Source organism: Eleutherodactylus coqui, chromosome 3 (assembly GCF_035609145.1).
Source record: "Eleutherodactylus coqui strain aEleCoq1 chromosome 3, aEleCoq1.hap1, whole genome shotgun sequence".
NCBI classification, from domain to species: Eukaryota; Metazoa; Chordata; class Amphibia; order Anura; family Eleutherodactylidae; genus Eleutherodactylus; species Eleutherodactylus coqui.
The window spans coordinates 19423408-19437806 of NC_089839.1; the positions used below are offsets into that span (position 1 = coordinate 19423408).

Below are 14399 nucleotides of genomic sequence, written 5' to 3' on the forward strand. Positions count from 1 at the left end.
TCAGCATATACACATAGAGGTGAGGTAGATTCTCCTCAGTATATACACTTAGAGGTGAGGTAGATTCTCTTCAGTATATACACATAGAGGTGAGGTAGATTCTCCTCAGTATATACACATAGAGGTAAGGTAGATTCTCCTTTGTATATACACACACAGAGGTGAGGTAGATTCTCCTCAGTACATACACACAGAGGTGAGGTAGATTCTCCGCAGCATATACACTTAGAGGTGAGGTAGATTCTCCTTAGTATATACACATAGACGTGAGGTAGATTCTCCGCAGAATAAACACATAGAGGTGAGGTAGATTCTCCTCAGTATATACACATAGTGGTGAGGTAGATTCTCCTCAGTATATACACATAGTGGTGAGGTAGATTCTCCTCAGCATACAGACATAGAGGTGAGGTAGATTCTCCTCAGCATACAGACATAGAGGTGAGGTAGATTCTCCTCAGCATACAGACATAGAGGTGAGGTAGATTCTCCTCAGTATATACACATAGAGGTGAGGCCAATATTGAGATGTGGTGCGAGATTTAATTCCGCAGCATGTTCATTTTAAATATAAGGTATAGTAGTAGCCCATTCAGTGCTCTAGCCGTTTATCATTTTTAAACGGTAAAAATCATTTATTGTGATAAGCCACGCCCCTAACCACGCCCCTGACCACACCTCTGTCCCGCTTTGTGACAAATGCGTGCTTCAAAAAGGGCTCAACTACTGGAACAGTTTGGGAACCAAGATAGAGACGTCCCTGCATGTACTAAAGGCACTAATCAGTAATAAAAGGAGCAACAAGTTCTGATAAATCAGGCGACCATTAGTCTTTATCTTGAGGTGCCGTGTGACGTGTCAGCGATCCTCCGAGCTGCTCGAATTGCAACCTTTAATTTGGTAGACAAGAATAAATCTCTAACGCTCTGTTGTGCTAACAGAGGGGCCGCTAATACTTGGGGGCGACGTACAGAGGGGCCGCTAATACTTGGGGGAGAAATATAGAGGGGCCGCTAATACTTGGGGGAGAAATACTTGGGGGAGACATATAGTGGGGCCACTAATACTTGGGGGAGAAATATAGTGGGGCCGCTAATACTTGGGGGCGACGTACAGAGGGGCCGCTAATACTTGGGGGAGAAATATAGAGGGGCCGCTAATACTTGGGGAGAAATATAGAGGAGCCGCTAATACTTGGGGGAGACGTATAGTAGGGCCGCTAATACTTGGGGGAGAAATATAGTGGGGCCGCTAATACTTGGGGGCGACGTACAGAGGGGCCGCTAATACTTGGGGGCGACTTACAGAGGGGCCGCTAATACTTGGGGGAGACGTATAGTGGGGCCGCTAATACTTGGGGGAGAAATATAGTGGGGCCGCTAATACTTGGGGGCGACGTACAGAGGGGCCGCTAATACTTGGGAGAGACAGACAGAGGGGCCGCTAATACTTGGGGGAGACGTATAGTGGGGCCGCTAATACTTAGGGGAGAAATATAGTGGGGCCGCTAATACTTGGGGGCGACGTACAGAGGGGCCGCTAATACTTGGGAGAGACGGACAGGGGGGCCGCTGTGGGGGCTCTTGAACGCAGACTGAAATGCGAATGTTGCCTGTATCCAAATTAAGAGGAAATATTATATAGAGTACTCATAGTTGAGAACCATAATGACCCACTACACACAGACTGTCTAGTAAATCAGCATGAGTTCTGTTTATTGTTGTACATTGCTAGTTTATATGCAAGTTGGAAAGAAGGCGTTTCCAATACCTAGTTTCATTCTACTTTTGCTGACCAAACCCTCATTCCAACAGATTACAATAGGGCTGTAAATCAAAAGCCTTTTAAACAAAAGGTATCAACAAAGCTGTTTGAACTATACATAAAACAATTACATGTGATAATAAAGGTTGTCTCCTGGCTGGCTGAGTACCTACTTAATCAGAATGTAATCTTAAAGATCCATCAACAATTTGCACATCAAAAGAGGGGGCCTTGTTTCTAGTTTACACATAGAACTGGTTCAGCCACCTCCTCGGGAGTCAGCACATTGTTTAGTAAGTTGGGATTCAGTAAGATAGCTGAATAAAATCTAATTAATCATACATTTAGTATTCTATAATCAATATTCAAATAAACGCTTGAATATACCTTTTTACATATGATTCAATATCCAAATTCTACTAGCAACTTCCGGAATGTTTTACATATAATACATAACATTATATAACCAAATAACTAATGTCACATTTATTACACTGTTCCCTTATCTTTCTTATGTTAGGTTATTAAAAATAATGATTGACCCCTATCATTCCCCCATTTGGACATCAGAGCCACCATTATCTCCTGGTACTGTCACCCATAGGTGCTGGGTTCCCAGGTAGGAATGGTGCACTCTATGTCCATCTAGGATATGAAGACATAATATCAAATATTGCAAGTCAATCAAGTTTACAATACAGTAATCTTAGATTTATCAATATCGTCATCGTCATATTAGACACTTAAAGGGGTGTATTTTTGGGTATGTCTCGAAGAGTCTCTACAGGAGTGGGGACAGATAATAGACAAGTCCGCAAAATGTCCTCTCCACTCCTGAGGTTGGGCATACACGTGTGGGAAATATTTGCCCAACCAGTCCATCGCTTCTCCATGTGGATCGTTCGTAGTGGTGTTCCCCAATAAGAAGACAGTCCAATAAGACAAATGCAAAAGTCAAAATCAAAATGTCCATTACCTCCCCCACCCAAACAACGCCGGGATCCCACCCATCACTTTTCCTCTGGCTCGGGAACTTTCTTGCAGTGGGAGGCATGTATCCACTTTTACAGAAGTAGGCGTTGACAACAGAACTTGGTATGGTCGTCAAACCTTGGGTCCAAGGCCTTTATTACGTGTCTTTTTGCGACCACCCAGTCTCCAGGCTGCAAGAAATGAGTCCCCTCTAGGTTGTCAGGGTCTGGAATTGGGGAAAACACTAGATCGGGTGTTATTTTCAGTTTACGACATGGTTCTTGTACATATTCATTAACCTTATCACACCCCTGCTGCAGGGCCTGTGGATGGTACAGGCCTAATCTTGGCATAGAGCCAAACACTTCTTTTAACTTAAGCATATCATTTTTTTTTAAACTTTGTTTTATTTAACAAAATACAGAATCACGGTACATAGCACATTTGCATGAAGAAAATATTATACATGACATTGATTGTATCTGTACAAATATCGTATATATACGTAAAAGTACATTTAATGCTGAACTGCACCTGTATAAATTGGTCAATAAAAAAAGGGGAGAAACAATGCTTTTTGTTTTGTTTTGCTTAGTTTCAAGTCAAACAGTTGAACAACAGTAAAAAGGGGGGAGAGAGTGTCGGAGAGCCCGTGCCGGGCAGCCGCTCAGTACCTGGCAGAAAAATGGGAAATGCATTAGGCCTCATGTCCACGGGGAAAATCAGATCCGCTGCAGATTCTCAATGGAGAATCTGCAGCGGGTCCCTCCTGCCCCGCGGACATGAGCGCCGAAAATAGCAATTTAAAAGCATTTACCTATCCGGCGCGGGCGGGGAAGGTCAGCTGTTCCTCACGGCCGGATCTTCATTTTCGGCCGGCGGATGAATTCCTGACGCCGGCGGCACGTCGCCGGCACGTCGTCAACGTGCCGCGCGCATGCGCCGGGCACATCCGCCGAGCCGAAGCAAGGGAGATGCGGCCGTGAGGAAGAGGAGACCTTCCCGGTCCGCTACGGATGGTAAATACTTTAAATTCCTATTTTAGGTCTCCCGCGGATCCGGACGGCTTCCATAGGCTTCAATAGAAGCCCGCGGGAGCCGTCCCCGCGGGAGACCCGCACGAAAATGGAGCATGGTCCAGATTTTTCCATGCTCCATTTTTTTTTAAATCCCTTTTATTGACGATCCGCGGGTATTTATCTACCCGCGGGTGGTCAATGCATCCCTATGGGATGCGGATCCGCATGCGGGAGATCCGCTGCGGATCTTAAATCATATTTTGCCCGTGGACATGAGCCCTTAAAGATGCGGGTGGGATGTAGGGAGAGATGAGGGAAATATGAAATCCCCAAGAGGGAGGGAAGGGGTGGGAGCCCGGATAGAACTCATATTGATGATAAAGTTTGTCGGTTGATGAGCCAGAGGCCCCAAATCTCTTGAAACCTTCCCGGGCATCCTCTATTCTTATAGATGATTTTTTCATATGGAGTGACATCGTTTATTAGTTTTATCCATTGTGATAGTAGGGGAGGGTCTGCAGCCATCCAGTGCAGTACCACTACTTTGCGGGCCAGAAACAATATTTTCTTGAGGAAGATGCGTGTGTATTTGGGCCATTGATCTTCCGGCAGTAAGCCGAATAGAATTACTTTGGGATCCATTGATATGTTAAATGGAGGTAGTAAAAGTGCGTTTGTAAAGGCTGCAATGTCGGACCAGAAATTGTTTACTGGTGGACAGTCCCAGATTAAGTGCCAGAAGTTCGCCCCAGGTTGATGGCATCTGTGGCATGAATTTGATGGGGCGTTACCCATTTGGTATAGTCGGTTAGGGGTGAGATAAGCTTGATGGATTATATAAAGTTGAATCAATTTATTATTCACGGCGGGCGAGACAGACAAATGGGATTCCATGATGTCTGTCCAATCATCAGTTGTGAGAGATGGGATGGAGAGCGCCCATTTATTAAAGACTGGAAGTGGGTGGAGGTTTATTTTGGCTGAAAGTAAGTGTGTATAAAGTGCCGAGATCAAGCCCCTGGGTCCTTGGGATTTAAGGATTCCGATGGTAGGGAAGTTGGATATCTGAGTAGAGTTGGGGGGAAACTGGGTGGTCAGTGCGTGCCTAAGTTGAAAAAACCTGAACAGTTGGAGGTGCGGGGATTGTAACAGATCGCGCAGTTGAGTGAATGTAGGGAATACACCGTCCTTGTATATATCTTTGAGTGAGGTGACCCCCAAATTCCTCCAGTATTGGGGGTCTGGGACTGACTGCAGAGCCGTCAGGCCTGGGTTATCCCAGAGAGGAAGATCGGATACTGTATCGTCAAAGCTCTGGATAGATTTTGTCTCTCTCCACACACTCAGCGCCAATCTGTGGAGTGGTAATAAATCTGAGGGGTTTGAGCATTCGGGGAACTCCAACTACACCAACAGATTGTTGCCTTTCACTTGATGTTCCAGGTATTGATCTGTGATGGGTTTTACTGTGTTTTGGAACCACGGACGAATATTGCGGAGTTGACCAGCTAGATAATATAATCTGAGGTCTGGGAGGGACATACCCGCTTGATTTTTGGGTCTCTGTAATGACATTAAACTTAGTTTGGGTCTCGATGAGCCCCATATAAATGAGGAGATGTGGGAGTTTAGGGATTGGAAATACCGTTTGGGGACGATCATAGGCATGTGCTGTAGTATATATAAACATTTCGGTTGTATAGCCATTTTGACTAGGTTTATGCGACCTGCAACTGATAGGGGCAACCTGGACCATTGTTTAAGTTTGTGTCTTATGGTCTCAAATAGAGGGTTAATATTTTCTTCTAGGGCTCTATTGTGGTTTCGGGTTATGTTTATCCCTAGGTATTTGAACGTTGATACCACCGCCAGGCCATATCTAGCTACTGAGGGGTCTGTCACAGGGTTATGGTCCATGTATAGGATCGTGGATTTGGACCAGTTAACTTGTAGGCCTGAGTACTGGGCAAATTTGTCAATGTGTTGTAGGGCCTGGGGGAAGGAGGTTTCTGGATTTGACAAGAACAGGATCGTATCATCCGCGTAAAGGCCCACCTTGCTCTCCAGGCCTCCCCACTTGATTCCGGTTACGGCCGGAGTGGCTCTCAAACGAATCGCCAGCGCCTCTATGGCTATGGCGAATAAAGCCGGGGATAGTGGGCAGCCCTGGCGGGTGCCCCTGGTCAATGAGAAGTCGGCTGATGGAATACCGTTTACAGTTACATTGGCGCTTGGGGATTTGTATATTATTTTGATCCAGTGTATAAACTGGGGACCGAAACCGAAGCGATGAAGGCATGCCTCTAGAAAGCTCCACTCCAGGGAGTCAAAGGCTTTCATCATGTCCAGTGATGCGAGGGCCCAGGGCATATTAAATTTGGTACCAATCTGAATGGCGGTTTGGACTTTTCTTATATTGATCGTTGTGGATTTCCCTGGCATGAAGCCGGTCTGGTCTGGATGTATAATAGAAAGGATGACTTGGTTTAATCTGGTTGCTAGGACTTTGGTTAGGATTTTGTAGTCTGCGTTGACTAGCGAAATGGGTCGATAGGAGCTACAGTCCAACAGGTTTTTATTGGGCTTTAGTAAGACGATTATGGTGGCTTTATAAAATGAGGGGGGAAGGGAGTTACCTATTTGGGCTTGAAGTAGTGTTTCGTGCAGTAGTGGGGTGAGGTGTTCACTATATTTTTGCTATACTTCAATGGGGAGGCCATCTGGGCCTGGGGATTTATTCAATGCCATATCTTGGATGGTTTGCTGAACCTCCTCTAGGGAAATAGGGGCTTCTAGAAGCGCTATCTGTTCGGCCTCGAGTGTTGGGAATATCAGATCCTGGAGGTAGTTGAGGGTGTCTGAAGTGGTTTTGTTAGTAGAGGAGCTGTAGAGATTGGCATAGAATTCTCTAAATCGTTCTGTGATGGACTGGGCGTCGGTGAGCGTCTCGCCTTGTGTGTTTTGAATTTTGAGGATAGTATTAGAGTGGCTCTCCCGCCTGATGAGGTTAGCCAAAAGATGGCTGGATTGGTTCCCCAGTTCGAAGTAATATTGTTTGGTGAAGAATAATTTACGTTTGGTTTTTTCATGGATTTGAATTTTATGCAGGCGGGACATGCCGAGCCATGCCACTTTGTTGGAGTCTGTAGGGTCGGAGATGTATAGTTTTTCTGCCTCCGTAGCCCGGGCCTCAATGTCGCGGTCAGACTGGGATGTGGATTTTTTAATGTGAGTGATGGTGGATTTAAGACAGCCTCTGAGGTAAGCCTTGAGGGTATCCCATTTCAGGGCATAGTGGGTGTTGTTGTTGTGGACGTCTAGAAAGGTTGATATGTGGGCGGGTGTTTGGTCGTCGGTATCGATAAGTTTAAGCCAGAATGGATGTATTTTCCAGTTGGGGATGATTTTATTTTGGGGGAATTTTAGGGTTAATAGAATCGGGCAATGGTCCGAGACGCCCCGTGGGCAGTGTGTTATATTGGAGAGGTAGATTGCTAGAGATGGGGAGCCGAATATGTAGTCGATTCTGGACAGGGTGTTATGTCCCTGGGAATGGCAGGTGTATTCCTGGGTAGTGGGGTGACTGATGCGCCAGAAATCCACCCATCCCACGCTGTCAGTAAGCTGTTGCAGAGAGGATTTAGCAGTGGTAGGGGCTGTGGATGGTGTATGGAATCTATCTATATTTAAATCCATTACTTGGTTAAAGTCCCCCATACAGATGACGCTTGCTAGGGGATATTGGTGGGCAAATGCGATGGCCGCTTGTACGGGATATTGGTTGTTATGGGGTGGGTTGTATATACATAAGATGGTATAGGGTTTAGAGTCTATTTCAGCATATGTAAAAATGAATCTCCCTTCAGGGTCTCTACGGGTGTTAATTGGGTTCCATCTTACTGCTTTGTGAATAAGGAGTGAAACTCCCCTGGAGGAGGAGGTGTGATAGGAGTGGCTTACCCATTGGACCCACGGTTTTTTGAGTAGTTCGGCCTTTTCTGAGGTGAGGTGAGTTTCCTGTAAACATACAATGTGAGGATTAAATTGTTTAATGCATGAAAACACAGCCTTGCGCTTGGCGGTGGTACCCAAACCTCTCACATTCCAACTAAAACATGTTAACGCCATTTAAGTGGTAAAAAGACCCGGTAGTTCACGGGTAGGGCGTTTAAGAGCGGCGGCAATTTGCATGTATTAATGGGATAGTAGCACCGGCACGGACTCTCCGGGGATTTAACAAGAACTGAACTATAATCACATAAACAGTCAACATGTAACATTCCGTTTAACAATTATAACGGAAGTGTCAAGAGGAAATCTTTAAGTTACGCTCTATCAAGAGAGTAACGGTTGTTGCCAATAGGGGAAATTCCTGTGGCCTTAAGGGAAGTGGTGGCCTCGACTGAGACTAGTAGGTTTTGTGTCTTGAGGTCCCAATAAGGGGCTTATTGAATATTAATTGCCCATTGTTCCCAGTAGGCCAGGGGAATTACAGAGTAACATTACAAATAAAATTTAGAATATAGCTACGGCGTGTTCAGGATCCAGCGTCCGCGGATGGTGTAGGATGCATCTGGAGCCATTCCATGGCTTCGGCTGGTGATTGCATGAAGAGGGCTTTCCCGTCCGCTACAATGCGCAGGCGGGCTGGGTAGGCCATGGAGTAGGGGATATTCCTGTCCTTGAATTTTTTCTTGACCTCTATGAAGGTGGCTCTCTGCTTCTGTAAATCCGCGGAAAAATCAGGAAAAATGGAGATCAGTGAATTGTTGTATTTAAGTGGGCCTTTAAGTCTGGCTTGACGCAGTGCGGTGTCACGGTCTCTGCAATTTAGAATCCTTGCCAGAAAGGGGCGCGGGGGGGCACCCGGGGGTGGAGGTCTAGTCGGGACACGATGGGCTCTCTCTACGGTAAAGGAGGCTGAGAAAATGTCGTTCCCCAGTATAGACTTTAGCCAGTTCTCCGTGAAAGACTCCGGATGGGAGCCTTCTGCTCGCTCCGGCAAGCCGATTATCCGTAGGTTGTTACGGCGGAGGCGATTTTCCAAGTCATCCATCTTGGACTGGCAAAATTCTGACTGTTTGGTAGCTTTGTGTATTGCTGCCGGGAGTGGTTTCAGGGAGTCTTCAATGCTGGAAACACGGTCTTCCATCTCACTCATTCTGCCTCGCATGTTTTGTAAGTCCTGTCTCAGCAGGGAGACATCTGCTTTGATTTCGTCTATTTTGCCCGTGAGGGAGGATTTGCAGATATTAATGGCTTCAAGAAGTTGCCGCATAGTGGGTTCCGGGGGCTGCCCCGGGTCTGTCTCGCTCTCTCTCGCCTGGGTGGTACGTGCAGGCCGTGGTGTGTGTTCAGGTGTCTCTGTCCTGGAGAATTCTTTAAGTTTTTCGGCCGCAGTGCCACCCTTGGCTCGGGTACTCATGTTGAACAAATATTAAGCGGGGAGGATGATTGGAGCTGTCGGAGTATATCTCCGCGGTGTTATTGAGAGAGAATGTATAGAGCTGAAGAAAGGCCCTGCTCGTGTTGTTAGTGGAGCTGGGTGTCTTGAGGCGCTCAGCGGTGTTAGCTGGACACAACCGGCCGTTGGGGATGTGGGCCCTTGAACGTTGTGTAGGGGCCTGGACTGCAGACCAGTCGGTCTAGCAGGAGATGGTAATTGGAGAAGGCGTGAGGACTAGGCCTCAGGGATTTAATGTGGGTCCTGTAGTGGCTCCTGGGGAATAGCCCTTGGGTCCCAAACAGATAGATGATTTAATGGGCTTGTTGTTTCGGCTGCCTTCACATGCGTCGCTTGTCGGAGGTTATCCCGGGTGCACGGGTTTGTGAGGGGTTGCGGTGCTGTCTCTATTACCCTTTATGGAGTGTTCTGCTAAGGGCCTTATCTGGGGGTGCTCCCAGTATTGGGCGACCCCCTCCTCGGGCGCAGCTTATGGGATGTCGATCTCCCGGGCAGTGACCCCCCCCTGACTTTACTCACAGTTCGTGGTCCCTCAGAGCAGGGGCCCAGCGGTGGATGAGCTCCGCCACGGATCTTATGTGTCGGCGGGCAGGTCGGTACAATGCAGCAGCGCTGCAGCTCCGGTCGGCGTGCCGCCGCTCTAAAGGGTCCCGTCCGGCAGGAGAAGAAGGCCAGCCCGTGATGCGCTCAGGGCCTGCAGGGAGCGGGTTCGTCCAGGGCTCCGTTAGCGGGACGCTGCAGGAGGATCTCAGCAGCAGGCCAGTAGGTCTCGGGCGCCTCCGCTGAAGTGTCTTGGCGGTGACCGGGAGATGGCCCCTCCGGGGCCGCGTGTGCCTGCACCGCTCGCGGGAGGGGGGGGGCGAGCGATGTGATGCAGCGCGGCCGCTTGCGCCGCCGATGGTCCCGAGCCGCTGCACCGCCGGCTTCAGGTGCCGGGAGCCGGTCCCTCTGGTGTGTCGGGGCTAAATACGTCCGTAGGCTCTGTCGCGCGGCGCCGCCGGGTCGCGGCCGAGAGTGCCGGCAGGGCGCTGGCAGGCGGTCACCTCGCGCTCCGTCCCGAGTCTCCCGCCGTCCAGCGGGAACCCAGAGGCGCCGCTGTTTCTTGTTCCGCTGCTGCAGCAGGGTAAGTAGGTCCCGTCGGTGCCTCAGGGAGGTAAGTGGAGTGCTTTAGGCCAGGATCATTACAGGATAATAAAAATCCCCTGGGGAGCTACACTTAAGTGCGACCGGCCATCTTGGTCGCAGGCCACGCCCGTAAGCATATCATTTTAGTTCTTTCAACTCTGTTAAACTCTGCGGGTGGTATGGAGTGTAAAACGCTTGTTCCACCCCAAGGCTGACATCACCTCTCGCATCACTTAACCTGTAAATTGTGTACCTCTGTCACTCAATTGTCTCTAGTACCCCAAATCTACATACAAGTTCTGACACAAGTTTAGTCACTGTACATTGTGCGGTGGCTTTGAACAGGTCCACGCACACAAGGACGTACTCATACCTGCCTGATTTGGGAAGCCGGATGTAATCGATTTGTAATCTCTGAATAGGATACAGTGGTCTGGGGGTGCACTTCACATGCCTTCACATATGCCTTTGCCAACCTGTCGAACCCTGGAGCATACTATACCTTGTCCAAAACAGAAACCATGGCATTCCGAGAGGCATGCACTTTCCCGTGAGCTAGGACGGCGAGGTGGGTGTAGGCAGCCGCTGGTACATCATCTACGTCCCGTAGGACGCCAAATCCCAAATCAACAAGAGCGGTGGGACCAAGATCCAACTTACAGCACAAGGGGTCTTGCGTCCTGTCCAGGAGAGCTGCAGCCTTGGCTGCCCTATCCCTTGCTCTCTGGTGACTGCCCCTGCGTGTGTGCTTTAACCTTTATTATGGCCACCTGTCCTGGCAACATGATAGCTTAATGGGCTTGCCTTGTGCCGTGAGAAAGCTCCTGGACCGCCAGATGGGTCCATAATCGTGTGCAGTACCAAAGACGTGCCTGGAATCAGTGTAGATATTAGCAGTGGTAGCTTTTTCAATCGTACAGGCCTCAGTTCCTGCGCTGACATGTATGGCGGCAGTGGTTTTTGTACAAGTATCTCATTCAGTGTGACTACTTCAAAACCTGTTACAAACCTTCCTTCGTCATTCAGGTATCTAGATCCATCCACAAACATTTCAAGGTGGGGGTTTAGGAGGGGTTTGTCAGTGACATGTGCGAACCCAGCTGTCTCCTGCTCCATGAGCGCTGCACAATCATGTTGGTGTTCTGCGTCAAAGGCCTCCTCTTCATCAGTCAGAGAATTTGCAAAAAGCTGGTCCTCTGTACTTACTCCCCCATTTGAATCAGTGTCACCTAATGGCAATAAGGTGGCCGGATTCTAATTGGTGCAACGTTGAAATGAGACATTGGATGAAGAGTGTAAATGCAAGTTCCATTTTGATCTGTCTAGCAAGAGACAGATGTCTACGGCTTACCTGTGTCAGGATACCATGTATGTCATGTGGGGTGTAGATCACCATGGTGTGATCTAGGACAACGTCAGAACTTTTGTCCATTAGTGCCTGAACTGCTAGAACCGCTCGGACGCAGGATGGAGACCCTCTAGGCACCGCGTCAAGATGGGCACTGTAGTATGCTACAGGTCGCTTTTTGTGTCAGTACAGCGGTAGCGTGTCCCTCCATCTCAGTGACGTACATTTGGAAAGGGTTGTCATAGTCTGGCAGCCCCAGTGCACCCGGTTACCTGTACTTTCAGCTGATAGAAGGCTGACTCGGCCTGCGGGGTCAGGGCAAATGGCCGTGAACCCAAACAGTCGTACAGAGGCTGCATGGTCATGGAGGCAGAGCGTCCATTGCCAATAGTATGAAACCAGTCCCAAGAAGGTACGCAACTGGGCATGGGAGGTGGGAAGTTGCATGTCACTTACCACCTTCGTGCGTTCCGGCGTCAGGTGCTTAGTACCTGAACCTAGGCAGTGGCCCAGGAACACTACGTGAGACTTGCAGAACTGAAGTTTCTCTTTGCTGGCTTTGCAGCCATTCTACTCTGATGGAGGAAACACAAAAGGCTTAGTGATGCATTGAGGTAACTATTTGTGTCAGCAGTACATAAAAGTAAATTAAAAACAAATCATCAACATATTACAAGAGGGCAGTGCCCTCGGGAATTGGCCAGGTGTCTAATACCAACTTCATGAATCTGGTGAACTGGTTTTGGGCTATTCTGTGCCCCTTGTGGCAGCACTATCCAACAGTACTGCTTTCTTCTGAAATTAAATACAAACAAATATAGACAGTCTGTCGAGGTCCGTCTGACTGGTAGCCCAAAGGCTCGAAGGAACGACACTAAGAACTTGTTTCTCTGCGTGCGTAAGAGTGAAGACAGGTAGAGGTGTCGCTAGGTCTGCTGCCATCCGACAGAAGGTCGGGTGACTTTCAGACCTGGGGTGTATACGAGCCTCACCGGACGGGTGAAATTCGATACAAGATCCCAAGGGTCCCATCATTTCGGTTCCCAATATGCTTTCAGGACTTTCCAGCACAAGGAAGCGCATGAGGCATCGTGACCCTTTAAACATTACCTCTAGTGGTTCAGTTTCTGCCCGCTGAATTGGCACTCCTGAAACCCCTTGCACCAATTACCGCTAGACAAACAGGCTGGTATTCTATTTAAAATAGATCAGAACCTTATTGCAAAAAAAAAAATAAAAAATTTAAAAATTTAGAAATTGCTGACCTGCAATACCTGGATCACCTATATCAGATATCCAGTTCCTTGGGCTAAGCAATGACTCAGGAATTGGAGTTTGTCTTGGAGGTGGCTTACTATTTGTCAGGACCTGCGGAAAGCTGAGTTTCTGCAGTAGCTATCAAGACAAATACATGAGCCGGATCTACCAAGAGAGCAGTTAGTTTACAAACCTCCTCTGAACTGTAACTTGAGGTCTCAACCCGTATCGATCCATCCGGTGAAAATTTGATGGATGCAGATAAGGCTTGTAAGATATCAGTACAAATAACAGAGACATAAATTACAACAAGGCAGAATAATCCACAAACATCTAGCCACATTGAAATGATATTCCTTAAGCAAATTCATTATTAATCTGATCCTGCCTGCAATGTCTCAATCAAATTTGAGAAGAGAAAAAAAAAACTTTTCCTAACTGCCCAAGCTCCTCACCCCCTCCCTTTGTAGACAAAAGAAGGATGAAACATTACCTACTTTTACATTATCTAACTCCACCCCTTCGATGCTGGTCGTCTGCATGTCTCTCCTTCAGAACATTCTCTCAGAGACAGTGCAGTACTAACAGCATTTAGCAGTGATATAGACATCCAACCAATCACAGAACTGACATTTACACAAAAAGCAAAAATATATCTTAAAATCCATATATTCTCTATTTTTAAGACCGTATAATTCACATAATTCATTACAAGTTTCTTATTTCATCAGCGTCTGTCTTCCTTTCTATGACACTGAATTTTATCTCTATGAAACAGAACAATAGCTAAGATATTAATAAGCAACCAGAACATTCAGATTTTAAACAGCATTAATTATTAGTAATTACAAGACGTATACTTCTCAGCTAGGCTGGTCTGTGTTGAGGGTGGAGCAAGACCTCTTCCTATTGTTCTTCCCTCCCATCTCCTTACATCACCTAGCTCCACCCCCTGTGGTCTGGCTCAGCGTTTGGTCTTTCTTGCCTCATTTAGTTTCTAGCCACCGGACAGTATATACCATATAACACAATCTAACTCTCATACGGGCCCTTCATTAGTACACAAATTCACACTCACTGGGGTTTTCATTCACTCATATACAGACTGATAAGTATCTCATGTGAAATAGAAACTGGGATTGTATTTACTGTTCATAGAACTTCCCATATTGAACAAAGTATATATATATATATATATATATATATATATATATATAAGAAAAACTCTTATGTACCGCGGTTTTTACATATTTTATTCAGAATAGGCTATCCAATGACAAACATAATACAACTTATGCCCATTTCCACCTACATACTTATATTCACCACTCCAGATAGCAACTATTATTACCGTGCATTGTTAAACCTTCCACCTTTCCTTAACTCATTGACTTGCTTTTTTCTTTACTATAACCTTCAGCTAAAATTGCTTACATCAACTTTACACTCA

General features: G+C 47.1%; 1 protein-coding gene across 1 annotated transcript in view; it reads right to left on the bottom strand.

Moving 5' to 3' along the window:
• LOC136620463 (oocyte zinc finger protein XlCOF7.1-like) overlaps window positions 1-14399 on the bottom strand; it is a 39028-nt gene that overhangs the window by 18910 nt on the left and 5719 nt on the right. The gene's annotated exons all lie outside the window — the stretch shown is intronic.